Here is a 26,345-nt window from a genome sequence, read left to right on the forward strand (position 1 = left end):
TTGGTGCAGATACGTTATTTTGATCGCCCGGGACCCGAGACCAGGATTGGAGCTGATGCACAGTTGGGACCCGACTGGTCCGTAGAAACGGCAGGGAAAGCATAGGAGATGTTGACCTGCGTGAGCTGTACCCCTGGATGTGATGGAAATCTTGCCATTTAGTAGTTTAACTCTATACCTGGAGGAAACCCACGCAAACATGGGGAGAACATACAAACTCCTTGCAGATGTTGTCCTTAGTGGGATTTGAACCCAGGACTCCAGCTCTGCAAGGCTGGAACAAAGGTCCGCGCCTCAGCTGAATTGTAGGGGAGGACATCGCTGGATTTCGGCCAGGTAAGGAGAAACTTTTTTATTTTTTGTAAAGCTGCGGTATGGGGCTGCATTATACTATGGGGGTGCAATTTCACTATGGCGCTGCATTATACTGTACTATGGGGATGCATTATACACTATGGGGGTGCATTATACTACTATGGGGCTGCATTACACACTATGGGGATGCATTATACTACTATGGGGCTGCATTACACACTATGGGGATGCATTATACACTATGGGGGTGCATTATACATTGAGGATGCATTATAAACTATGTAGATGCATTATATTATAGGGTGCATTATACCACTATGGGAGTGAATTATATTATGGGGCTTCATTATACTACTATGGGGGTGCATTATACTTCTATGGAGGTGCATTATACTATGAGGACGCATTATACACTATGGAGGTGCATTACACTACTTTGGGGCTGCATTATACACTATGGGGGTGCATTATATACTATGGGGGTGCATTATACCACTATGGAAGTGCATTATATTATGCATTATACCACTATGGGGTGTGTTATATTATGGGGCTGCATTATACTACAATGCAAGTGCATTATGCTGCAATGGGGATGCATTATACTATGGGGGTGCATTATACCAACATGGGGCTGTATTATACTATGGGAGTACATTATACCACTATGTGGGTGCATTATATTATGGGGTGCATTATACTATGCAAAACCAGGGATTCAAGCTTCAGGAGGCTAATTTGCATATTCCAGGTGCCTTCTGGGAGAAGCGAAGTCTCCCTAAGCTAGAAGATCGTTGGGTACAGCCGGGACCAGCTGCTTCGAAAGCATCACCAAACCAGGGATTCAAGCTTCAGGAGGCTAATTTGCATATTCCAGGTGCCTTCTGGGAGAAGCGAAGTCTCCCTAAGCTAGAAGATCGTTGGGTACAGCCAGGACCAGCTGCTTCGAAAGCATCACCAAACCAGGGATTCAAGCTTCAGGAGGCTAATTTGCATATTCCAGGTGCCTTCTGGGAGAAGCGAAGTCTCCCTAAGCTAGAAGATCGTTGGGTACAGCCGGGACCAGCTGCTTCGAAAGCATCACCAAACCAGGGATTCAAGCTTCAGGAGGCTAATTTGCATATTCCAGGTGCCTTCTGGGAGAAGCGAAGTCTCCCTAAGCTAGAAGATCGTTGGGTACAGCCGGGACCAGCTGCTTCGAAAGCATCACCAAACCAGGGATTCAAGCTTCAGGAGGCTAATTTGCATATTCCAGGTGCCTTCTGGGAGAAGCGAAGTCTCCCTAAGCTAGAAGATCGTTGGGTACAGCCGGGACCAGCTGCTTCGAAAGCATCACCAAACCAGGGATTCAAGCTTCAGGAGGCTAATTTGCATATTCCAGGTGCCTTCTGGGAGAAGCGAAGTCTCCCTAAGCTAGAAGATCGTTGGGTACAGCCGGGACCAGCTGCTTCGAAAGCATCACCAAACCAGGGATTCAAGCTTCAGGAGGCTAATTTGCATATTCCAGGTGCCTTCTGGGAGAAGCGAAGTCTCCCTAAGCTAGAAGATCGTTGGGTACAGCCGGGACCAGCTGCTTCGAAAGCATCACCAAACCAGGGATTCAAGCTTCAGGAGGCTAATTTGCATATTCCAGGTGCCTTCTGGGAGAAGCGAAGTCTCCCTAAGCTAGAAGATCGTTGGGTACAGCCGGGACCAGCTGCTTCGAAAGCATCACCAAACCAGGGATTCAAGCTTCAGGAGGCTAATTTGCATATTCCAGGTGCCTTCTGGGAGAAGCGAAGTCTCCCTAAGCTAGAAGATCGTTGGGTACAGCCGGGACCAGCTGCTTCGAAAGCATCACCAAACCAGGGATTCAAGCTTCAGGAGGCTAATTTGCATATTCCAGGTGCCTTCTGGGAGAAGCGAAGTCTCCCTAAGCTAGAAGATCGTTGGGTACAGCCGGGACCAGCTGCTTCGAAAGCATCACCAAACCAGGGATTCAAGCTTCAGGAGGCTAATTTGCATATTCCAGGTGCCTTCTGGGAGAAGCGAAGTCTCCCTAAGCTAGAAGATCGTTGGGTACAGCCGGGACCAGCTGCTTCGAAAGCATCACCAAACCAGGGATTCAAGCTTCAGGAGGCTAATTTGCATATTCCAGGTGCCTTCTGGGAGAAGCGAAGTCTCCCTAAGCTAGAAGATCGTTGGGTACAGCCGGGACCAGCTGCTTCGAAAGCATCACCAAACCAGGGATTCAAGCTTCAGGAGGCTAATTTGCATATTCCAGGTGCCTTCTGGGAGAAGCGAAGTCTCCCTAAGCTAGAAGATCGTTGGGTACAGCCGGGACCAGCTGCTTCGAAAGCATCACCAAACCAGGGATTCAAGCTTCAGGAGGCTAATTTGCATATTCCAGGTGCCTTCTGGGAGAAGCGAAGTCTCCCTAAGCTAGAAGATCGTTGGGTACAGCCGGGACCAGCTGCTTCGAAAGCATCACCAAACCGCGCGCCTTACGGCGCGCGAATTTTTGCCTGTAGGACATTATTGCAAGAGAGCTTGGCTGAGTAGATTACACAAGAAGGAAAACACACAGCAAGTCAGCAGGATCTAGGAGCAACATGGCAGATGTGACAACCTACATGGTGAGCTGCAGCATGTGCTACATGTTCACAGATCGACCAGAAGAAGAATCCAATTTCACCTGTCAGAAGTGTAGACTAGTGGCCCTTTTAGAAGAAAAGGTGCGGGGTCTGGAAGAAAGAATAGCAACTTTGAAACTCATCAAAGAGAATGAAGACTTTCTAGACAGAACAGAAGCATCTCTACTGGTCACAGAAGGTGCAAAAAGTGTCAGAGAACCTCCAAAAGCAAAGGAGTGGAAGCATGTGACCAAAAGAAGCAAGAAGACCATGGAGAAATCACCAACCACACAACTGAAGAACCGATATCAAATCTTTGTAGAGGATGAAGATGGCACACCTAAGAATGAAGCAATACCAGCAAGCAAAAAAGAAAAGGGCACACAGCAACAAGTGACAGCAAAAAGTGCAGCCAAGAAGCAACGAAGAGTGGTGGTGGTGGGAGACTCACTACTGAGAGGCACAGAAGCAGCCATCTGCAGACCGGACATAACTGCAAGAGAAGTATGCTGCCTTCCAGGTGCGATGATCAAGGATGTGACCGATAGGATACCAAAGCTCTTCAGCTCCAAGGACGTCCACCCATTTCTTCTGATACATGTTGGCACCAATGACACGGCAAGGAAGGACCTACCGACAATCTGCAAGGACTTTGAAGAGTTGGGGAAGAAAGTAAAGGAACTGGATGCACAGGTAGTTTTTTCTTCTATCCTTCCAGTAGACGGGCATGGCACCAGGAGATGGAACAGGATCCTTGATGCAAACAACTGGCTAAGACGATGGTGCAGACAACAAGGATTTGGATTCCTGGACCACGGTGTGAATTACTGGTATGATGGACTCCTCGCCAGAGACGGACTACACCTCAACAAACCTGGGAAACACACATTCGCCAGAAGACTCGCTACACTCATCAGGAGGGCGTTAAACTAGAAGAAGAGGGGACGGGAAGAAAAACATTAGACTCGAACAAAGACGACCCAGGAAAACATACTCAGAAGGGAGGTAAGAACATTTCTAAAACAATCCACAGTGAGGAGATTGGAACAAAACAAAATCCTCTGAACTGCATGCTCGCAAACGCCAGAAGCCTGACAAACAAGATGGAAGAACTAGAAGCAGAAATATCTACAGGTAACTTTGACATAGTGGGAATAACCGAGACATGGTTAGATGAAAGCTATGACTGGGCAGTTAACTTACAGGGTTACAGTCTGTTTAGAAAGGATCGTAAAAATCGGAGAGGAGGAGGGGTTTGTCTCTATGTAAAGTCTTGTCTAAAGTCCACTTTAAGGGAGGATATTAGCGAAGGGAATGAGGATGTCGAGTCCATATGGGTTGAAATTAATGGAGGGAAAAATGGTAACAAAATTCTCATTGGGGTCTGTTACAAACCCCCAAATATAACAGAAAGCATGGAAAGTCTACTTCTAAAGCAGATAGATGAAGCTGCAACCCATAATGAGGTCCTGGTTATGGGGGACTTTAACTACCCGGATATTAACTGGGAAACAGAAACCTGTGAAACCCATAAAGGCAACAGGTTTCTGCTAATAACCAAGAAAAATTATCTTTCACAATTGGTGCAGAATCCAACCAGAGGAGCAGCACTTTTAGACCTAATACTATCTAATAGACCTGACAGAATAACAAATCTGCAGGTGGTCGGGCATCTAGGAAATAGCGACCACAATATTGTGCAGTTTCACCTGTCTTTCACTAGGGGGACTTGTCAGGGAGTCACAAAAACACTGAACTTTAGGAAGGCAAAGTTTGAACAGCTTAGAGATGCCCTTAATCTGGTAGACTGGGACAATATCCTCAGAAATGAGAATACAGATAATAAATGGGAAATGTTTAAGAACATCCTAAATAGGCAGTGTAAGCAGTTTATACCTTGTGGGAATAAAAGGACTAGAAATAGGAAAAACCCAATGTGGCTAAACAAAGAAGTAAGACAGGCAATTAACAGTAAAAAGAAAGCATTTGCACTACTAAAGCAGGATGGCACCATTGAAGCTCTAAAAAACTATAGGGAGAAAAATACTTTATCTAAAAAACTAATTAAAGCTGCCAAAAAGGAAACAGAGAAGCACATTGCTAAGGAGAGTAAAACTAATCCCAAACTGTTCTTCAACTATATCAATAGTAAAAGAATAAAAACTGAAAATGTAGGCCCCTTAAAAAATAGTGAGGAAAGAATGGTTGTAGATGACGAGGAAAAAGCTAACATATTAAACACCTTCTTCTCCACGGTATTCACGGTGGAAAATGAAATGCTAGGTGAAATCCCAAGAAACAATGAAAACCCTATATTAAGGGTCACCAATCTAACCCAAGAAGAGGTGCGAAACCGGCTAAATAAGATTAAAATAGATAAATCTCCGGGTCCGGATGGCATACACCCACGAGTACTAAGAGAACTAAGTAATGTAATAGATAAACCATTATTTCTTATTTTTAGTGACTCTATAGCGACAGGGTCTGTTCCGCAGGATTGGCGCATAGCAAATGTGGTGCCAATATTCAAAAAGGGCTCTAAAAGTGAACCTGGAAATTATAGGCCAGTAAGTCTAACCTCTATTGTTGGTAAAATATTTGAAGGGTTTCTGAGGGATGTTATTCTGGATTATCTCAATGAGAATAACTGTTTAACTCCATATCAGCATGGGTTTATGAGAAATCGCTCCTGTCAAACCAATCTAATCAGTTTTTATGAAGAGGTAAGCTATAGGCTGGACCACGGTGAGTCATTGGACGTGGTATATCTCGATTTTTCCAAAGCGTTTGATACCGTGCCGCACAAGAGGTTGGTACACAAAATGAGAATGCTTGGTCTGGGGGAAAATGTGTGTAAATGGGTTAGTAACTGGCTTAGTGATAGAAAGCAGAGGGTGGTTATAAATGGTATAGTCTCTAACTGGGTCGCTGTGACCAGTGGGGTACCGCAGGGGTCAGTATTGGGACCTGTTCTCTTCAACATATTCATTAATGATCTGGTAGAAGGTTTACACAGTAAAATATCGATATTTGCAGATGATACAAAACTATGTAAAGCAGTTAATACAAGAGAAGATAGTATTCTGCTACAGATGGATCTGGATAAGTTGGAAACTTGGGCTGAAAGGTGGCAGATGAGGTTTAACAATGATAAATGTAAGGTTATACACATGGGAAGAGGGAATCAATATCACCATTACACACTGAACGGGAAACCACTGGGTAAATCTGACAGGGAGAAGGACTTGGGGATCCTAGTTAATGATAAACTTACCTGGAGCAGCCAGTGCCAGGCAGCAGCTGCCAAGGCAAACAGGATCATGGGGTGCATTAAAAGAGGTCTGGATACACATGATGAGAGCATTATACTGCCTCTGTACAAATCCCTAGTTAGACCGCACATGGAGTACTGTGTCCAGTTTTGGGCACCGGTGCTCAGGAAGGATATAATGGAACTAGAGAGAGTACAAAGGAGGGCAACAAAATTAATAAAGGGGATGGGAGAACTACAATACCCAGATAGATTAGCGAAATTAGGATTATTTAGTCTAGAAAAAAGACGACTGAGGGGCGATCTAATAACCATGCATAAGTATATAAGGGGACAATACAAATATCTCGCTGAGGATCTGTTTATACCAAGGAAGGTGACGGGCACAAGGGGGCATTCTTTGCGTCTGGAGGAGAGAAGGTTTTTCCACCAACATAGAAGAGGATTCTTTACTGTTAGGGCAGTGAGAACCTGGAATTGCTTGCCTGAGGAGGTGGTGATGGCGAACTCAGTCGAGGGGTTCAAGAGAGGCCTGGATGTCTTCCTGGAGCAGAACAATATTGTATCATACAATTATTAGGTTCTGTAGAAGGACGTAGATCTGGGTATTTATTATAATGGAATATAGGCTGAACTGGATGGACAAATGTCTTTTTTCGGCCTTACTAACTATGTTACTATGTTACTATGTTACTATGGGGCTGCATTATACTATGGGGGTGCATTATACCGACATGGGGAGCATTATATTTTGGAGTGCATTATACTACTATGGGGCTGCATTATACTATTGGGGTGCATTATACCACTATTGAGTTGCATTATACTATGGGGGTGCATTATACTGCTATAGGGCTGCATTATATTACTATATATGACTATAGGATTCATTATACTATTATGGATGTCTATGGGGGCAATATGTAGAGACATGAGGTGGAATGGGTGGACGCGTGAGGTTCAGAATGGGAGGACATGTGGGGTCCAGAATGTGGGAAATTATTAATGTAGGGTAAAATTATAGGATATTATTTTTGAGGATACTGCTTTCAGTGTGAGGAGGAGAGGTCCTGTTACTGTGCAGGGCGATACGGTTGCTTTTTTCTTCATCTGGCGTAATATAGAGGTTGGGGGAAAATTGGGGAATGTGCTCTAGAGAACTGTGTTATTTTCTGCAGAGAAGAGTCCTGGATAGAAGAGGTGATCATGGTCTGAAATGGATGAAGTAAAGCGAAGATGCAGCACTTCAACTAGAGACGTCACCGATGAGTCAATTACCTGTACACCTACACTATATACTGTATCCTATATACAGAGCTCCTGTGTATAATGTCACTAGTGATCACGGTATTACTTGTACACTGACACTATATACAGAGTTCCTGTGTATAATGTCACCAGTGATCACTGTATTACCTGTACACTGCCACTAAAATACAGAGCTCCTGTGTATAATGTCACCAGTGATCACTGTATTACCTGTACACTGATACTAAAATACAGAGCTCCTATGTATAATGTCACTGGGGATCCCTGTATTACCTGTACACTGCCACTATATATTATATACAGAGCTCCTGTGTATAATGTCACTGGTGATCACTGTATTACCTGTACACTGACACTATATACAGAGCTCCTGTTTAATGTCACTGATGATCACTGTATTACCTGTACACGGACACTGAATACTAAGTACAGATCTCCTGTGTATAATTGCATTAGTATTGCGTTTTTTTTATTAATGATCAGTACTGTAGTATTCGGTCACTATGTGGTGGTAATATGTGGTCCGGCCATAGTGTGGTGGTATTTGTTCCTTGCATGTGATATTATTTGGTCACTGTGGTGGTAATATGTGATCTGGTCATGGTGTGGCGGTGTTTGTTCCTTGTAGGTGGTATTATTTGGTCACTATGTGGTGGCAACATGTGATTCGGTCATGTTGCAGTGGTATTTGTCCCTTGTATATGATATTATTGGTCATTTTAAAAATTGAAAGGTAAATAAAAATATACGTAAAATTGTCTTGGATATTTTAACAAATGTTTAGTAAGTTACAGTAGAATAGAGCCCGGCCAAAAGAGTCTACCTTTTCGTGGTGGCGGAATAAAAAAACTCTTTTGGCCAAAACAAAAGCTGCTGGTTATGTACTGTATGTAATCTGGTGATGGGAGCTGTTAATACGTTATTGGTGAGGACATGATGCAGAAGTGAAGTTTTTTCAAAAGAGGGTGGTGGGACTGTGGAAGGTTTGAGGGATGGAGGCGAGGCTATGGTGGAGCCTGGACAGAGTTTCAAGGGGGCTGAAAAAATGTTGCCCGTATTGGGCCTCAAAATTCCTAGTGTCAGCCCTTATACCCCAGCCCCAAAGTGTCTCTTGTGATGTCTATAACCCAGCACCAATGTATCTCCTGTTATATCTGTACCGCAGCCCCAAAGTATATCCTGTGATGTCTTTACCGCAGACCCATGTCTCCTGTGATGTCTATGCCACAATCCTAAAGTGTCTTCTGTTATGCCTGTGATGCAGCCCTAAAGTGTCTCCTGTGATGTATGTTCTGCAGCCCCAAAGTGTCTCCTGTGATGATGTCTATACCGCAGCACCATGTCTCCTGTGATGTCTGTTCTGCAGCCCCAAAGTGTTCTCCGTGATGTCTATAACGCAACCCCAAAGTGTCTCCTGTGATGTATATATCACAGCCACATGTCTCATGATGTCTATGCCGCAACACCAAAGTGTATCCTGTGAAGTCTTTACTGCAGCCCCATGTCTCCTTTGATGTCTATGCCACAGCCCCAAAGTGTCTCCTGTGATGTCTATACCACAGCCTTACATCTCCTGTATCTATACAGCAGCCCCATGTCTTATGTCATGTCTATGCTGCAGCTCCAAAGTGTCTTCTTTGATTTCTAAACCACAGTCTCAAAGTATCTCCTGTAATGTCTATGCCCCAGCCCCATGTCTCCTCTGATGTCTATGCCCCAGCCCTAGTGTCTTCTGTGATGTCTATGCCCCAGCGTCTCCTGTGGTTTATATACAGCTGTATATGTGTCTCCTATGTGATGTGTATACAGCAGTCTCAATGTCTCCTATTAATGTGTGAGGAGCTGGCCACAGCCATTTTCCAGCACTGAGCTTAAATATGTCAATTGTATTGTTGTGTTTATTAGAAAATGTATTTCTTCTCATGTCACAGCCCTGCTGTGGCAGCTGAGTGAGGTAACTGTGTTTACGATGCTGCTTTTCAGTCAGTTGAGACATGTCTCAAGATGTGTTTCTGCAGACTGCAACCCATCCTGATATGGGAATATGACAGGCTACAGTGTGAAATACTGTATAATGGTCATTTTATCATATTGTTAGAGAACCCCTTTAAGGTCCATTTGTAATGTACAGTTATCATGAACGAGCATTGTGCAGTCTAAACAGGCCAACTGTGCAGTCTAAATCACCAGACGAACAGGCAAAATGCTGCAAGAAACATCATTGTTCTCAGTAGCACATCATACTGGGTAAAGAAGACCTGCCAGAACAATGGCAGCCTATGAAAACTCAACAAACTATTAAATCACGCATCTGAAGCAATAGGATTCCTCTATTTTCTCCTGGGTGGGTTCTTGAAATATTATCTCTACAAAAGGAAATATTAAAGTTAATTTGGAAGCAAACACCTTAGACTATCACAATCCACTAAAAATTATGAGGTTTCTCTGTTCCTACTATCATGAAATAGGTGACCTTACCTGACAAATATACAGTAGCCACAGATGCCCAACCCAACTTTGGACCATAAAAGAGGCCCACTTATGTTAATCTATGACCTGGTCCACGCTCCCATGGACCTCTTTTAATTTAGTACTTTTAAATTCCTTCCCAGCAGTTGATCCCTTTACTTCTTAACCCCGACATCCATCCCGCAATCTATCTCTTTAAGTGGGTGTGAGACACAAAACCCCAAAATGCATACTGATGAGAGTACAGTTGGAAAGTCATCTTTTTTTAAATTAAAATCATACTTTTTCAACTTGTTTCTGATAACTTAGCCAAACAGCCGTTACCTGTGAATCATTAAAAAGGTAAGCTAAAGCTGGGTTCACAATTTTGGGACCATTCATCAAAGCTTTCATGCCAGAAAACTTGTGTAAAATTCTTTGAGAAGTTGCACAGAGACATAGCTGCATCCAACCACCAAATTCAAGAATAGTTCTGGCATTTCTTACCCCAGAAATACTACTCCAGTGTTTAACCAGAGTAGCACTTCTGTGGAGGTGCATGGAGGAATGATGGAGTACAATGTATTGAATTCATTAAGATGTGCACGCGAGAATGAATATGGATCATGTTATCAATGTCGTGCGCGTCTGATAAATTCAGCACATCGTACTCCTGCACAACTTTCATTAGGGTATGTGCACACGTTGCAGATTTGCCTGTGGAATTTTCTGCGCAGATTTTTCCTCTCTTGGCAGAAAACGCACTTGAAAATCAGCGCGGATTTTCTTGCGTTTTTTTTTCATGCGGATTTGTCTGCATTTTTGTAAGCTAAATATAGATATATTATTTAACAAAAAAAAATGTAATGTAATTTCCTTGTCCAACCTCCTCTTTTACATACTCCATTGAAGAATAATGTTTACACACAGATAGATAGACAGATATATCTATTTATAGGTGGTAATAGATATATATAGATAGATAGATCTATAGATAGATAGATAGATCTATAGGAACATGGCAACATGGAGGATGGGGATTTTCCCAAATAAAATTTTCTGTAGTAAATTAATTTAAAACATTTTTTGTTTTTTTATTTTGAAAACAAATTTTGTTGAATAATCTTACTGAGATATTGACAGTAAAGTGAATGGATTGCTGGCCAAGTTATAAATAAACTAAAATCTTGGAATAATATATATATATATATATATATATATATATATATATATATTTGCATTTATGATACTATTGTGGTGCATGTGAACACCCGCAACATTTAGTTGTCGCAATTGTGGCATTTTGGTCCGGAGGGGTCAATTGCAACATTTGGACACTGGAGGGGTCAATTGCAGCATTTGGACACTATGTGGTTCCCGGAGACAACCTGATGCACTTTATGTGAACTATAGTAAATGTTAATTAGCAATAATGCACGTTAATAACTGTATAATATGCACCCTGTGAAATGTATAATGAGATTGGTTGTAATTAAGGATTGTTAAGACACCTATAAATATACAATTTCTGGAAACACCCACTGCTTGAGAAAGGCTCATCGCCGCCTAGACATGTGGGTTGAATAAATCCTGCACGTTTTTCACCAAGGATATGGAGTGCTGCCCTCTTTTTTGAATTTGTGTGGAATTTGGATAACCAAACAGGTTGCCTGGGGGCCTTGCACCCGAAGATAAGTAAAACGTTGTGCTGTTCCTATTGTTATTAGTAGATAGATAGTTAGATATATCTATAGATAGATAATACCAAGCCCAATGTTTTGTAATAAACATAATAAAATGGTATATAAAGAGTCAAATAAAGACACACACAAAATCTGCGTTAGGCCGGGGTCGCACTTGCGAGAAACTCGCACGAGTCTTGCACCTCAATGCCTGGCACTGCTGCCAGCACTCGGACCGGAGCATTGAGCTGCATAGAAATACATGCAGCCACACCCTTCGGTCCTGAGTGCTGTGTCGGGTATTCAGGTGCAAGACTCGTGCGAGTTTCTTGCAAGTGTGACCCCGGCCTTAAACGTAATATCTGTTTAATTTTTTTAAATATGAAGAAAAATGGTGTGGGCTCCCGCGCAATTTTAGGCACCAGAGAGGGAAAGCCAGCGACTGGGGGACGATGTTTATAGCCTAGGAAGGGGTTAATACCCATGGATCTTCCCAGAATATGAATATCAGTCCGCAGCTGTATATTTAGCCTTTGCTGGCTATTAAAATAGGGGACCCCCAAAAAAATTACATGGGGTCCCCCTATAATTGATAGCCAGAAAAGGCTTTGTAGACAGCTGCGGGCTGATATTGATAGCCTAGGAAGGGGCCATGGCCCCTCCAGCTACAAACACCAGCTCACAGCCGCCCCAGAAATGACATATCTGTAAGATGCACCAATTTTGGCACTTAGCCTCTCTCTTCCCACTTCCCTGTAGTGGTGGCATATGGGGCAATATTTGTGGGGTTGATGTCACCTTTGTATTGGAAGGTTTCATGAAGCCCGGCTTAGTAATGGAGAGGTGTCAATAAGACACCTATCCATTACTAATACTATAGTTGTTAACCCCTTTCTGCCATTAGACGTACTATTCCGTCCATGTGGGGTGGGCCCTACTTCCCAAGGACGGAATAGTACGTCCAGCGCGATCGGCCGTGCTCACGGGGGGAGCGCGGCCGATCGCGGCCGGGTGTCAGCTGCTTATCGCAGCTGACATCCGGCACTATGTGCCAGGAGCGGTCACGGACCGCCCCCGGCACATTAACCCCCGGCACACCGCGATCAAACATGATCGCGATGTGCCGGCGGTGCAGGGAAGCATCGCGCAGGGAGGGGGCTCCCTGCGGGCTTCCCTGAGACCCCCACAGCAACGCGATGTGATCGCGTTGCTGCGAGGGTCTCCTACCTTCCTCCCTGCAGCAAGGCCCGGATCCAAGATGGCTGCGGCATCCGGGTCCTGCAGGGAGGGAGGTGGCATCACAGAGACTGCTCAGAGCAGGCACTTGGTAACGCTGCAGCGCTCTTTGACAGATCAGTGATCTGACAGAGTGCTGTGCAAACTGTCAGATCACCGATCTGTATTGTCCCCCCCGGGACAAAGTAAAAAAGTTAAAAAAGAAATTTCCAAGTGTGTAAAAAAAAAATTTTTTAAAAAAAATCCTAAATAATGAAAAAAAAAAATATTATTCCCATAAATACATTTCTTTATCTAAATAAAAAAACAAAAACAATAAAAGTACACATATTTAGTATCGCCACGTCCGTAACGACCCGACCTATAAAACTGGCCCACTAGTTAACCCCTTCAGTAAACATCGTAAGAAAAAAAAAAAAAAACGAGGCAAAAAACAACGCTTTATTATCATACCGCCGAACAAAAAGTGGAATAACACGCGATCAAAAAGACGGAGATAAATAACCATGGGACTGCTGAAAGCATCATCTTGTCCCGCAAAAAATGAGCTGCGATACAGCATCATCAGCAAAAAAATAAAAAAGTTATAGTCCTGAGAATAAAGCGATGCAAAAATAATTATTTTTTATATAAAATAGTTTTTATCGTATAAAAGCGCCAAAACATAAAAAAAGATATAAATGAGGTATCGCTGTAATCGTACTGACCCGAAGAATAAAACTGCTTTATCAATTTTACCAAACGCAGAACGGTATAAACGCCTCCCCCAAAAGAAATTCATGAATAGCTGGTTTTTGGTCATTCTGCCTCACAAAAATCGTAATAAAAAGCGATCAAAACATGTCACGTGCCCGAAAATGTTACTAATAAAAACGTCAACTCGTCCTGCAAAAAACAAGACCTCACATGACTCTGTGGACCAAAATATGGAAAAATTATAGCTCTCAAAATCTGGTAACGCAAAAAATATTTTTTGCAATAAAAAGCGTCTTTCAGTGTGTGACGGCTGCCAATCATAAAAATCCGCTAAAAAACCCGCTATAAAAGTAAATCAAACCCCCCTTCATCACCCCCTTAGTTAGGGAAAAATTAAAAAAATGTATTTATTTCCATTTTCCCATTAGGGTTAGGGTTAGGGCTAGGGTTAGGGCTAGGGTTAGGGTTAGGGCTAGGGTTGGGGCTACAGTTAGGGTTGGGGCTAAAGTTACGGTTAGGGTTTAGATTACATTTACAGTTGGGAATAGGGTTGGGATTAGGGTTAGGGGTGTGTCAGGGTTAGAGGTGTGGTTAGGGTTACTGTTGGGATTAGGGTTAGGGGTGTGTTTGGATTAGGGTTTCAGTTATAATTGAGGGGTTTCCACTGTTTAGGCACATCAGGGGCTCTCCAAACGCGACATGGCGTCCGATCTCAATTCCAGCCAATTCTGCGTTGAAAAAGTAAAACAGTGCTCCTTCCCTTCCGAGCTCTCCCGTGTGCCCAAACAGGGGTTTACCCCAACATATGGGGTATCAGCGTACTCAGGACAAATAGGACAACAACTTTTGGGGTCCAATTTCTCCTGTTACCCTTGGGAAAATACAAAACTGGGGGCTAAAAAATAATTTTTGTGGGAAAAAAAAGATTTTTTATTTTCACGGCTCTGCGTTATAAACTGTAGTGGAACACTTAGGGGTTCAAAGTTCTCACAACACATCTAGATGAGTTCCCTGGGGGGTCTAGTTTCCAATATGGGGTCACTTGTGGGGGGATTCTACTGTTTAGGTACATTAGGGGCTCTGCAAACGCAATGTGACACCTGCAGACCATTCCATCTAAGTCTGCATTCCAAATGGCGCTCCTTCCCTTCCGAGCCCTCCCATGCGGCCAAACAGTGGTTCCCCCCCACATATGGGGTATCAGCGTACTCAAGACAAATTGAGCAACAAATTTTGGGGTCCAATTTTTCCTGTTACCCTCGGGAAAATACAAAACTGGGGGCTAAAAAATAATTTTTGTGGGAAAAAATTTTTGTTTTATTTTTACGGCTCTGCATTATAAACTTCTGTGAAGCCCTTGGTAGGTCAAAGCGCTCACCACACATCTAGATAAGTTCCTTAGGGGGTCTACTTTCCAAAATGGTGTCACTTGTGGGGGGTTTCTACTGTTTAGGTACATTAGGGGCTCTGCAAACGCAATGTGACACCTGCAGACCATTCCATCTAAGTCTGCCTTCCAAATGGCGCTCCTTCCCTTCCGAGCCCTCCCATGCGGCCAAACAGTGGTTCCCCCCCCACATATGGGGTATCAGCGCACTCAGGATAAATTGTACAACAAATTTTGGGGTCCAATTTCTCCTGTTACCCTCGGGAAAATACAAAACTGGGGGCTAAAAAAGAATTTGTGGGAAAAAAATTTTGTTTTATTTTTACGGCTCTGCATTATAAACTTCTGTGAAGCCCTTGGTGGGTCAAACGCTCAAAACACATCTAGATAAATTCCTTAGGGGGTCTACTTTCCAAAATGGTGTCACTTTTGGGGGGTTTCAATGTTTAGGCACATCAGTGGCTCTCCAAACGCAACATGGCGTCCCATCTCAATTCCTGTCAATTTTGCATTGAAAAGTCAAACGACGCTCCTTCCCTTCCGAGCTCTCCCATGCGCCCAAACAGTGGTTTACCCCCACATATGAAGTATCAGCGTACTCAGGACAAATTGTTCAACAACTTTTGGGGTCCAATTTCTTCTCTTACCCTTGGGAAAATAAAAAATTGGGGGCGAAAAGATAATTTTTGTGAAAAAATATGATTTTTTATTTTTACCGTTCTGCTTTATAAACTTCTGTGAAGCACTTTGTGGGTCAAAGTGCTCACCACACGTCTAGATAAGTTCCTAAGGGGGTCTACTTTCCAAAATGGTGTCACTTTTGGGGGGTTTCAATGTTTAGGCACATCAGTGGCTCTCCAAACGCAACATGGCGTCCCATCTCAATTCCTGTCAATTTTGCATTGAAAAGTCAAACGGCGCTCCTTCCCTTCCGAGCTCTGTCATGCGCCCAAACAGTGGTTTACCCCCACATATGGGGTATCGGTGTACTCAGGACAAATTGTACAATAATGTTTGGGGTCCATTTTCTCCTGTTACCCTTGGTAAAATAAAACAAATTGGAGCTGAAGTAAATTTTTTGTGAAAAAAAAAATTAAATGTTCATTTTTATTTAAACATTCCAAAAATTCCTGTGAAGCACCAGAAGGGTTAATAAACTTCTTGAATGTGGTTTTGAGCACCTTGAGGGGTGCAGATTTTAGAATGGTGTCACACTTTGGTATTTTCTATCATATAGACCCCTCAAAATGACTTCAAATGAGATGTGGTCCCTAAAAAAAATGGTGTTGTAAAAATGAGAAATTGCTGGTCAACTTTTAACCCTTATAACTCCCTAACAAAAAAAAATTTTGGTTCCAAAATTGTGCTGATGTAAAGTAAACGTGGGAAATGTTATTTATTAAGTATTTTGTGTGACATATCTCTGTGATTTAATTGCATAAAAATTCAAATTTGGAAAATTGCGAAATTTTCAAAATTTTCGCAAAATTCCCGTTTTTTTCACAAACAAACGCAGGTAATATCAAAGAATTTTTACCCTCAAAATGAAGTACAATATGTCCCGAGAAAATAATGTCAGAATCACTGGGATCCGTTGAAGCGTTCCAGAGTTATAACCTCATAAAGGGACAGTGGTCAGAATTGTAAAAATTGGCCTGGTCATTAACGTGCAAACCACCCTTGGGGGGTAAAGGGGTTAATGGGTTAAATAAACACACAGCCGGAATAAAGTATTTTAATGAAATAAAACACTAAACACAGTTTGACATCTTTATTGTTACTTCTAATCCATGTGACACCCTCGATCTCCTGTAAAAAATAAAATAATAAACTAACACAAATACTCCCTGTTCCGACGTAATCTATTTAATAACGAGTGTCCCACGATGATCTCCCCTATAGAGCAGTCACATCAGGAAATGTGACCGCTCTACAGGGCCTCCAGTGACACACTGACAGGAGATAATGGTTCCTGCAGTGTTATCACTGAGGGTTCACTGGAGTTCATGCTCTCACTTTACGGCACAGCTGTTTGAGAATTTTTCCATGCAGCAGTGTCATAAGTGACAGCTAGAATGCCAGTGACCTCTGATGGCAGAGTGATCCACTGCAGGAGGATACCTGCCTTCATTGTATCACCGGAGGCCCCTGGAGAGTGGTCACATCTCCCGATGTGACAGCTCTCCACGGGAGATTATCGTGGGACACTCGTTATTAAATGGACTAGATGGTGGCCCGATTCTAACGCATCGGGTATTCTTGGATATATATGTAGTTTATTTATGAAGTTTTCAGAATAATGCAATTTATACACAGGAGTCGGCCGGCCGCGACCAATTAGTGAAGCGTGGTTCAAATTCTGCCCCAATTCGCAGGCGGACTGCGACTGTCGCTGATTGTTCGCGGGCGGGCGTCACCAATCAGTGAAGCCAGGACCAGCTCCAGGTTTTTGAGGGCCCCGTGCGAAAGAGTCTCAGTGGGCCCACCTCTTTAACCCATACCACAATTCATGATGCACAGATACAGCAGAGAAATATACCACAGCCAAGTAGCGTATAACACAGTCCACGTAGTATATAACACAGCCCATGTAATATATAGCACAGCCACGTAGTATATAGCACAGCCACGTAATATATAGCACAGCCACGTAGTATATAGCACAGCCACGTAGTATATAGCACAGCCACGTAGTATATAGCACAGTCACGTGGTATAGAGCACAGCCAAGTAGCATATAACAGCCCACGTAATATATAATGCAGCCACGTAGTATATAGCACAGCCAAGAAGCATATAACACAGCCCACTTAGTATATAACACAGCCACATAGTATATAGCACAGCCACGTAGTATATTGCCCAGCCACGTAGTACATAGCACAGCCCACATAGTAAATAGCACAGACACGTAGTATATTGCCCAGCCACGTAGTATATAGCACAATCACGTAGTATATAGCACAGCCACGTAGTATATAGCACAGCCAAGTAGCATATAACAGCCCACGTAATATATAATGCAGCACCGTAGTATATAGCACAGCCAAGTAGCATATAACACAGCCCATTTAGTATATAACACAGCCACATAGTATATAGCACAGCCACGTAGTATATTGCCCAGCCACGTAGTACATAGCACAGACACATAGTATATAGCACAGCCACATAGTATATTGCCCAGCCACATACTGTATTGCCCAGCCACGTACTATATTGTGCAGCCACGTAGTATATAGCACAGACACGTAGTGTATAGCACAGACATGTAGTATATTGCACAGCCATGTAGTATATAGCACAGCCACATAGTATATAGCACAGAGACATAGTATATAACACTGCCCATGCAGTATATAACCCAGGCCACGTAGTATAGAGCACAGCAATGTAGTATATTGCCCAGCCACGTAATATATACCACAGCCACATAGTATATAGCACTGCCCACATAGTATATAGCACAGAGATGTAGTTTATAACATAGCCCACGTAGTTTATAGCAATGTGGGCACCATATCCCTGTTAAAAAAAAGAATTAAAATAAAAAAATAGTTATATACTCACCTTCCGTCGGCCCCTGGATCCAGCCCAGGTGTTTACCGATGCTTCTCGCGATGCTCCGGTCACAAGAGTGCATTGCGGTCTCGCGAGATGATGATGTAGCGGTCTATCGAGACCGCTACGTTATCATCTTGCGAGACCGCAATGCATGGACCGGAACGACACGAGGAGCGGAAAAGGCGTCGGAAGGTGAGTATATAATGATTTTTTCTTTTTTTTATTATTTTTAACATTAGATCTTTTTACTATTCATGCTGCATATGCACAGGGCTAATAGCAGCGTTAACGACTGCGTTACACCGCGGCATAACGCGGTCCAATAGTGCTGCCATTAACCTTGTGTGAGTGTTGACTGGAGGGGAGTAGGGAGCGGCCATTTCGTGGTCGCACTGTGCCCGTCGCTGATTGGTCGCGGTCAAACGGCCACGACCAATCAGCGACTTGGGATTTCCATGACAGAAAGACAGGCAGACAGAAAGAAAGACGGAAGTGACCCTTAGGCAATTATATAGTAGATTAGAGTAGTATTCTGTTGGTTTATTATTTGTGATCGAGGGTGTCTGGTATTAGCTGTATGGTGAGTATGTGTACTGTATGTATTTTTTTTCTTACACTTGAACACAGTAGCCGGATGATGGGACTACTACTTTCCCATCATCGGCTAATGCTGCCACTGTAGCAGGCATAGCCGGATGGGACTAGTAGTCCTATCGGACGATGCCGACGCCCGCACACACATAGATACATACAGATACTCACAGGCATGCACATCTACTCTGCTCACACACAGTCTTCACCCACACACTCTTCCCCCTCCCGGTCTGCAGCGTTTCTCGCAGGCAACTCCGCAGCAAAACCACAGATCTTTTAAAACAGGCGGTTTTGCTGCAGATTTGACTGTCTCAATGGGTGCAGAAATGCAGCAGATCCGCCAAAAGAATTGCCATGCTTCGGAAAATAAAATGTTGCGAATACGCGTGTATTTTTCCGCAGCATGCGCACAACAATTCTCAATTTCCCATTGACTAACATTGGTTGTGGACTACACTGTGGATTTGATGCAATTCCGCGTGTCCAAAAATGCTGCGGTAACGCATCAAAATCCACAACGTGTGCACATAGCCTTAAGACTAGTATGTGCCACACCAGTTTCAATTAAAGATCCCCTTTGTGTTTTCTTTCTTGTGTAACTGCCTAGTTGCCTAGTTGTCGTACTGGTGCTCCTTAATTATGGAGGCTTAGGCTATGTGCACACGTTGTGGATTGGGGTGCAGAATTTTCCACACAAAATCCGCATCTCCTGGCAGAAAACGCAGGTGCGGATTTGTCTCGGATTTTGTGCTTTTTTGATGCGGATTTTCTGCGGATTTTCTGCGGTTTTTACCCCTGCGGATTTCTATTATGGAAGGGGTCAGAAACGCTGCAGTTCCACACAAAAGAAGTAGCATGCTAATTCTTTTGATCCACAGCGGATTTCATGCGGATTTTTCCGCACCATTAGCACTGGCTTTTTTTTCCAATTGATTTATATTGTACTGTAAATCACAGTGCGGAACTGCAGCGTTTCTGCACGGAAAAATCCACGGTGGATCCGCGCTAAATCCGCATCATGTGCACATAGCCTTAGGACTCGTGCAGATGAACATAATTTTGGTCTGACTGATCCAACCACTGTTATACTATGGAGCCTGTCCAAGGAAAAAATCAAAGCATGCACGATTTGCATTTGATCGCACTCGGCCAGTGAGTCCATGAAAACCATTGAACTGCACTCGAAGGACATTGATGGCTCCCCTATAAGTCAAGCCTGTGTATCTAATTGGTGACAACAATTATTTTGATCAAAAATTAATTGTTTATGTGGGTTCTTAAAATTACACACATTTTTATATACACGGTAAAAAAATTTAAAACAAGCAGTGTGAACCCAGTCTGCAGGGCCGGCTCCAGGTTTTCGAGGGCCCCGGGCGAAAGAGTCTCAGTGGGCCCCCCCCTTTAACACATACCCCGATTTATGATGCACAGATACGGCAGAGAAATGTATAGTACAATGCCAGATTTCACTTCTTACATGAGTGACAGCTATTGTAAATTCTGCAGTGTATATATACAGGAGGAAAGGTGCTGTGCAGTGTATATATACAGGAGAGGTGCTGTGCAGTGTATATATACAGGAGAGGTGCTTTTCTGTTTTGAGTTTTTCTATGAAACAAAGACTTTTCTACATAAACAACGTTGTTTGGTTTTGCGGCCCTAACAGATCTGTGCTGCAAAGTAACAGGCGGCTCGGGCATTAATGAGGGGCCTGATGCTGAATCCTTTCCACAAACCCTAATGACCCAATTAGTGCCCCGTCATTAGAAGCTCATTAAACGCCTCCCTGTCCCGAGCAGTCATGTACAGTATGGGGGGATCCTGCAGCCCACCCGTGACTGCTCCATACCATACACTGCCCTCTGTCGCGCTCACTATTATCCTGTGCATTTCTCCGTCATCGTTACCCCATGTTACACTTGTCACCCCCCACTACAGAGTAGCAGGGCAGCCAATGTCACCCCCTCCCGGACTCTAATGGCAGCAGGAAATGTCTGCTCCTCTATTGGGTTGGAACCTGATTTAATCAAGAAATAATGTGGATTTGTTGCCGGTGGCTGCAGGGGAAGGGTTAAGTGATGCCATGTCCTTGGTGGGAGCAGTGGCAGCTGCTGGGACCTGGAAAGAGACAACCAATGTTGCTGTGACTGCACAGTGTGACCTGGAGGAGAGAAGCTGAGACTCCGGAGCAGAAATCACCCACATGCCAGCACTGGGCAGAGTCCCTCCAGTCACCAGCCTGGGGCCACGGGGCCCCAACCTACAGCCCACATGGCAGCAGCTCCCCTTCCTCCTGGCATCTGGTTAACCCCATTTATGCGGGTCGGATTGTTATCTTTAAGGTTCAGCAATAACCTTCATACAGATGGGAAGGGGTTAAGCTTCTTCCTACCCCACTGGTGCAGGTTTGGTGCAGCATGCATGTATTCTGGGTGAGCTGGGCGGCTACAGGCTGCACCCCACCAGCTGCTCCTCCAGACATCACCCACATTTTTAGGCAGCGGAGACAGACAGCAGCAGACTGAGCCACAACTGCAACCACTGCTGGATACCATAGCACTCACTCAGGCACTGGTAGGAGCTCCGGAATCTGCCTGATAAACTTCAGCACTGTCTGCAGCCAGCCAGGGGGGAGAGCAGAGAAAGTGCTCTCTCCGCCCACAATGTCACACTGGCAGCCTTCTGTTAACCCCTATGTGTGCCTGCCTGGCTGCACTGACTGAGTGAGAAGATGCTTGTGTCAGAGCTGGCACATAGGGGTTAAGAGAATGCAGCCAGCAGTGACTTTGTGGGGGAAGAGAGCATGTTATCCCCTGCTCTGCTCTCCCAGCTGTATCTATGACAGCATGAGTGGGCCCCCCTCTCTCCCCAGGGCCCCGGCATTTGTCCTGTGTGCCCGGTGCTGACGCCGCCCTGCCAGTCTGGATCATAATTCAGGTAGCTTTGGTCACACTATAATCTGAAAAAAATAAAAATAAAACTTGGCATAAATTTTCAGCAGGACAATGATTCCAAGAACAAGGTCAAAGCAAAACAGGATGAGCCACAAAATGTGTATGAACAAGTCAAAGTCCAAATCTTAGTCCAAGCCTCAGAGAAACCTGCAGCAGTTTTTCAAGGAAAAATTGGTGAAAATCACAGCCAAAATTGGGGTCACATGACCGTTTTCTCCACATCTGGGAAAAACGGACAGGTTATTCTGATCAGTGTCATCGCTTTTTCTCAGAGGTGGGATAAAAAAAAAATTCTCCAGCGTCTGTGAAACTCAGACTGCCCTTGGATATCATCCGAGTGGGTGTGATTTTTTTCACGGACCCATAGACTCGCATTGCCAATTTTGGTCCGACACTTAGTGTGGCTGCCCAAATTCCACCAATGGTATGTCCACTCCTGTTTAGTATAACAAAATACATTTTTGCACTGGCGCGCCTCATTAAAGGGAAGCTGAAGTGTCACAAGCCACAGGGCCCACATTTCCCAGAGGTCTACCTCTGTAAATAATATTGGCTTATTTGTTCTTGTCCCCAGTGAAAAGCTAAGTCTGATGATTTCAGTAAGCTTTCTGCTAAAGCTTTTAATCTACAGTAATTGCTAATTAATCTGGTATTTTATTTTCTCTCTCGCAGGTTGCTGTACATGTGACTTGTCAAACATAATTAAAGGGATTGTTCAGAAACACAAAAAGATACACTTCTCTTTGCAAAATTGGCATCATCTTTGACAGCACGGCCCTATTTACGTTCATGGGGCTGAGCTACAACACCACACACCCCAAAAGGCAAAGGTGAACATGTTTCCGGAAAATTAAAAGTATTTTTGTCAAAATTATATCTAGGTTTAGCAAAGTCCTTACTGCTCTTGGTGGGAAAAAATGTGGGATGTTATAGGGGGAAAACACATGATCATTATGAAGAGCAATCATGGAAAAAACTATGGGACTGATTCAACAAAGCTTTTTACGCCAGTATTCGGGCATAACATTTTTTGAAAAATTGCAAAATTTTGGCCACCAGTGGTGGACTGTGTTGCTGTGTTCCTACCCCTGAAAATACCAATCACATCAATATTGTGTAATGTGAATAGTGTCATGCGTTCTTGTGTATCTAGTGTGTAATGGGATAAGGGTAATATAAGTACTGTCAATATAACAATGTAAAGTATACTATGCATAGTGTAGATATAGTTTAAGGATAAAGACAATAGACTTACGGTAATATAGACTGTTATAGGAAAGTAACTATAGTTAGCTGAAGGAATACAATAAGGTACAGTTAATGTTTGGGGGCTAGCCCACAGTTGAAGGGGGCTAATGTTAGTGAAACGCAGGCATTTACTGGTAGTGACTCAGATAGGAAGTACAGTAACAAGGTCAAGTTCAAGTAAAGTGGGCTGCTAGGGACAGCATGTGCCTACCATTCAAGGCAGGGATGTACTAGAGTCCCGTACCGACATTCTGGAAAAGGCCCAGTATAGGGGCTAAAGCGTGCATCATGTCCTCTGGCACATAGGGGAAGATGAACGGTAAACTGTGTGAATGGAAGGTAGCGGAACCCAGGTCCCCTGCGAGACTGGACAGGAAATCCTTGGGGCTGACAGGGTCAGTGGGCTTAGGGATAGTCCAGGAGGAACAGATGGTAGGGATCAAGATGTGTTGTTCCATAGCCTACATGCTACACCCTGTCCAGTAAAATTTTGTTTGTTGAAATTAACTTGGTGTCCCCTGAGGTGCGTGCGGCAGCTCCTGATGATGAAGGTCTGGAGACAGCAGAGGCTTGAGGCCTACAAGTGAGTGTGATGCACCGCACACATAACAGGACACTGGGACTGGGACACAGTTTTCCTGTAAAGTGACAGAGCTTTTAAATTATTTTATGTTTTGATAGATTAGACTTGTGTACTTGATGATACCAAATATGTTTAGTATTATTTGTTTTTATTTTCTTATTTTAAAACTGGGAAAAGGCTGTGATTTAAACTTTTATTTTTTTATTTTAAATATTGTTTTTTTTTTCTAATCCTTACTTTATTTTTAGTCTCTTTATTGGACTTTAACATGCGATCCTTTGATCACTATTATACTATACACTACGATACCACAGCCTAAAATATAAATCGCAGTATCCTGTGAAGCGCAGCCTTCGGCCATGTTCACACTATCAGTATTTGGTCAGTATTTTACCTCAGTATTTGTAATCCAAAACCAGGAGTGGAACAATCAGAGGAAAAGTATAACAGAAACATATGCACCACTTCTGTACAGTATTTATCACCCACTCCTGGTTTTGGATTACATAATTACATATACTGAGGTAAAATACTGAGCAAATACTGAACGTGACCTATATCTGAGCTTTAGTGGGCCCCTGGTTGCCATGGTAATCTATCGGTCTCCCATGATCGCGTCGCGCGTGGTGCGGTGGGGGTCATTTAAATAGTTAAACAGCAGCGATCTCGGTTAGTGCTAGCATCGATTGCTACTATTATGGGCAGAACCCGGTTGTAGACTAAAATACAGCCAGATAAATACCGGATTAGAAAATTATATATTGGTATACACCAACATACTCCATAAAACCAGATCAATACTGGATTAGAAGATTGTAAAAATATATATGGGTGATATTAATAATTTATACGTATATATACATTGGATCAACTGGAAAGCCAGATCAGTACTGGATTAGAGAAATACAAATGTACAGACAGTTTATAGTATATGTACAGTATATACTATAACTATGCACAGTGATCAAAACAGGTCAGATCAATGCTGGATCAGAAAGCATTAAATATATAAAGCAGTGTACAACAGTATAAAGGGCTGCACATATACACACAATGATTGGTCCGCGGAGCCAGATCAATACTGGTACAGAGTGTTGTACATACACGCAAAATAATATATCTCTATTTCATACATTGTTCATCCCAATTGCAGAAATATCATAAATACTGTACCAAGTGGAAATACAGAAAAAAAAGATATAGACTGTTATATACTGTTCCCAGGTGATACCACATGGCCATGTATCTCTGAGATGCCCTATAATCACTCTGCCTGGGAACGGAGGTTGGCACCCTAATTACGAGGTTTTGGTATCCCCGCTCCACGGCGGCTTTCCCTAGATATCCCTATGTGTCCCTATTAAAATACATCTTTATAGGACATTCGAAACTAGACATAGTCCAGCTATTTAGTAGGGAAACAAATGGGAGAGCAAAGTAGAAAATGATACTTATCAATGTGATATTCATTGGAAATAGATAGACTTCATGCCTCTGCCTCAACGCATTTCCCCAATGTGGTTCATCAGGAGGCCCGGATCGTATGAGGTACAGATAGACATAGATCCATGTGGATCTGGTTCTGCAGGAGAGTTATTGTGTGCATCTACTATATAATTGTCTAAGGGTCAGTTCCATCTTTTTGTCTTTCTGTCTGTCCTTCTTTCTGTTGCGGATATTCATTGGTTGCGGCCTCTGTCTGTCATGGAAATCCAAGTCGCTGATTGGTTGCGGCAAAACAGCCACGACCAATCAGCAACAGGCACAGTCTGGAAGAAAATGGCTGCTCTTTACTCCCCGCAGTCAGTGCCCGGCGCCCGCATACTCCCCTCCAGTCACCGCTCACATAGGTTTAATGCTGGCGGTAACAGACCGCGTTATGCCGCGGGTAACGCACTCCGTAACCGCTGTTATTAACCCTGTGTGTCCCCAACTTTTTACTATTGATGCTGCCTATTCGGCATAGATAGTAAAAAGTCTAATGTTAAAAATAATAAAAAAAATAAAAAACCTGCTATTCTCACCCTCCATTGTCCGACGATGCGCTCGCGCCTGCCGCCATCTTCTGTTCCCGACGATGCATTGCGAAATTACCCAGAAGACTTAGCGGTCGCGCGAGACCACTAAGTCATCTGGGTAATTTCGCAATGCATCCTGGGAACGGAAGATGGCGGCAGGCACGAGCGCATCGTCGGACAACGGAGGGAGAGAATAGCAGGCTTTTTGGGTTTTTTTATCGCCTGAGCTTCGCTGGATCCCAGGGGTGAGTATATGACTATTTTTTATTTTAATTATTTTTTTAACAGGGATATGGTGCCCACACTGCTATATACCACATGCGCTGTGTTAGATACCGCGTGGCTGCTATATACTACATAAGCAGTGTTATATACTATGTGGGCTGTGTTATGTACTGCGTGGACTGTGCTATATATTACGTGGCCACTGTTAAATACTGCGTGGGCAGTGTTATATACTACGTG

General features: G+C 43.4%; 1 protein-coding gene across 2 annotated transcripts in view; it reads right to left on the reverse strand.

Moving 5' to 3' along the window:
- Positions 1–26,345, reverse strand: part of LOC138665289 (calcium-binding protein 2-like) — a 68,222-nt gene that overhangs the window by 18,775 nt on the left and 23,102 nt on the right. The gene's annotated exons all lie outside the window — the stretch shown is intronic.

This window comes from Ranitomeya imitator, chromosome 2 (genome assembly GCF_032444005.1).
Source record: "Ranitomeya imitator isolate aRanImi1 chromosome 2, aRanImi1.pri, whole genome shotgun sequence".
Lineage (NCBI taxonomy): Eukaryota > Metazoa > Chordata > Amphibia > Anura > Dendrobatidae > Ranitomeya > Ranitomeya imitator.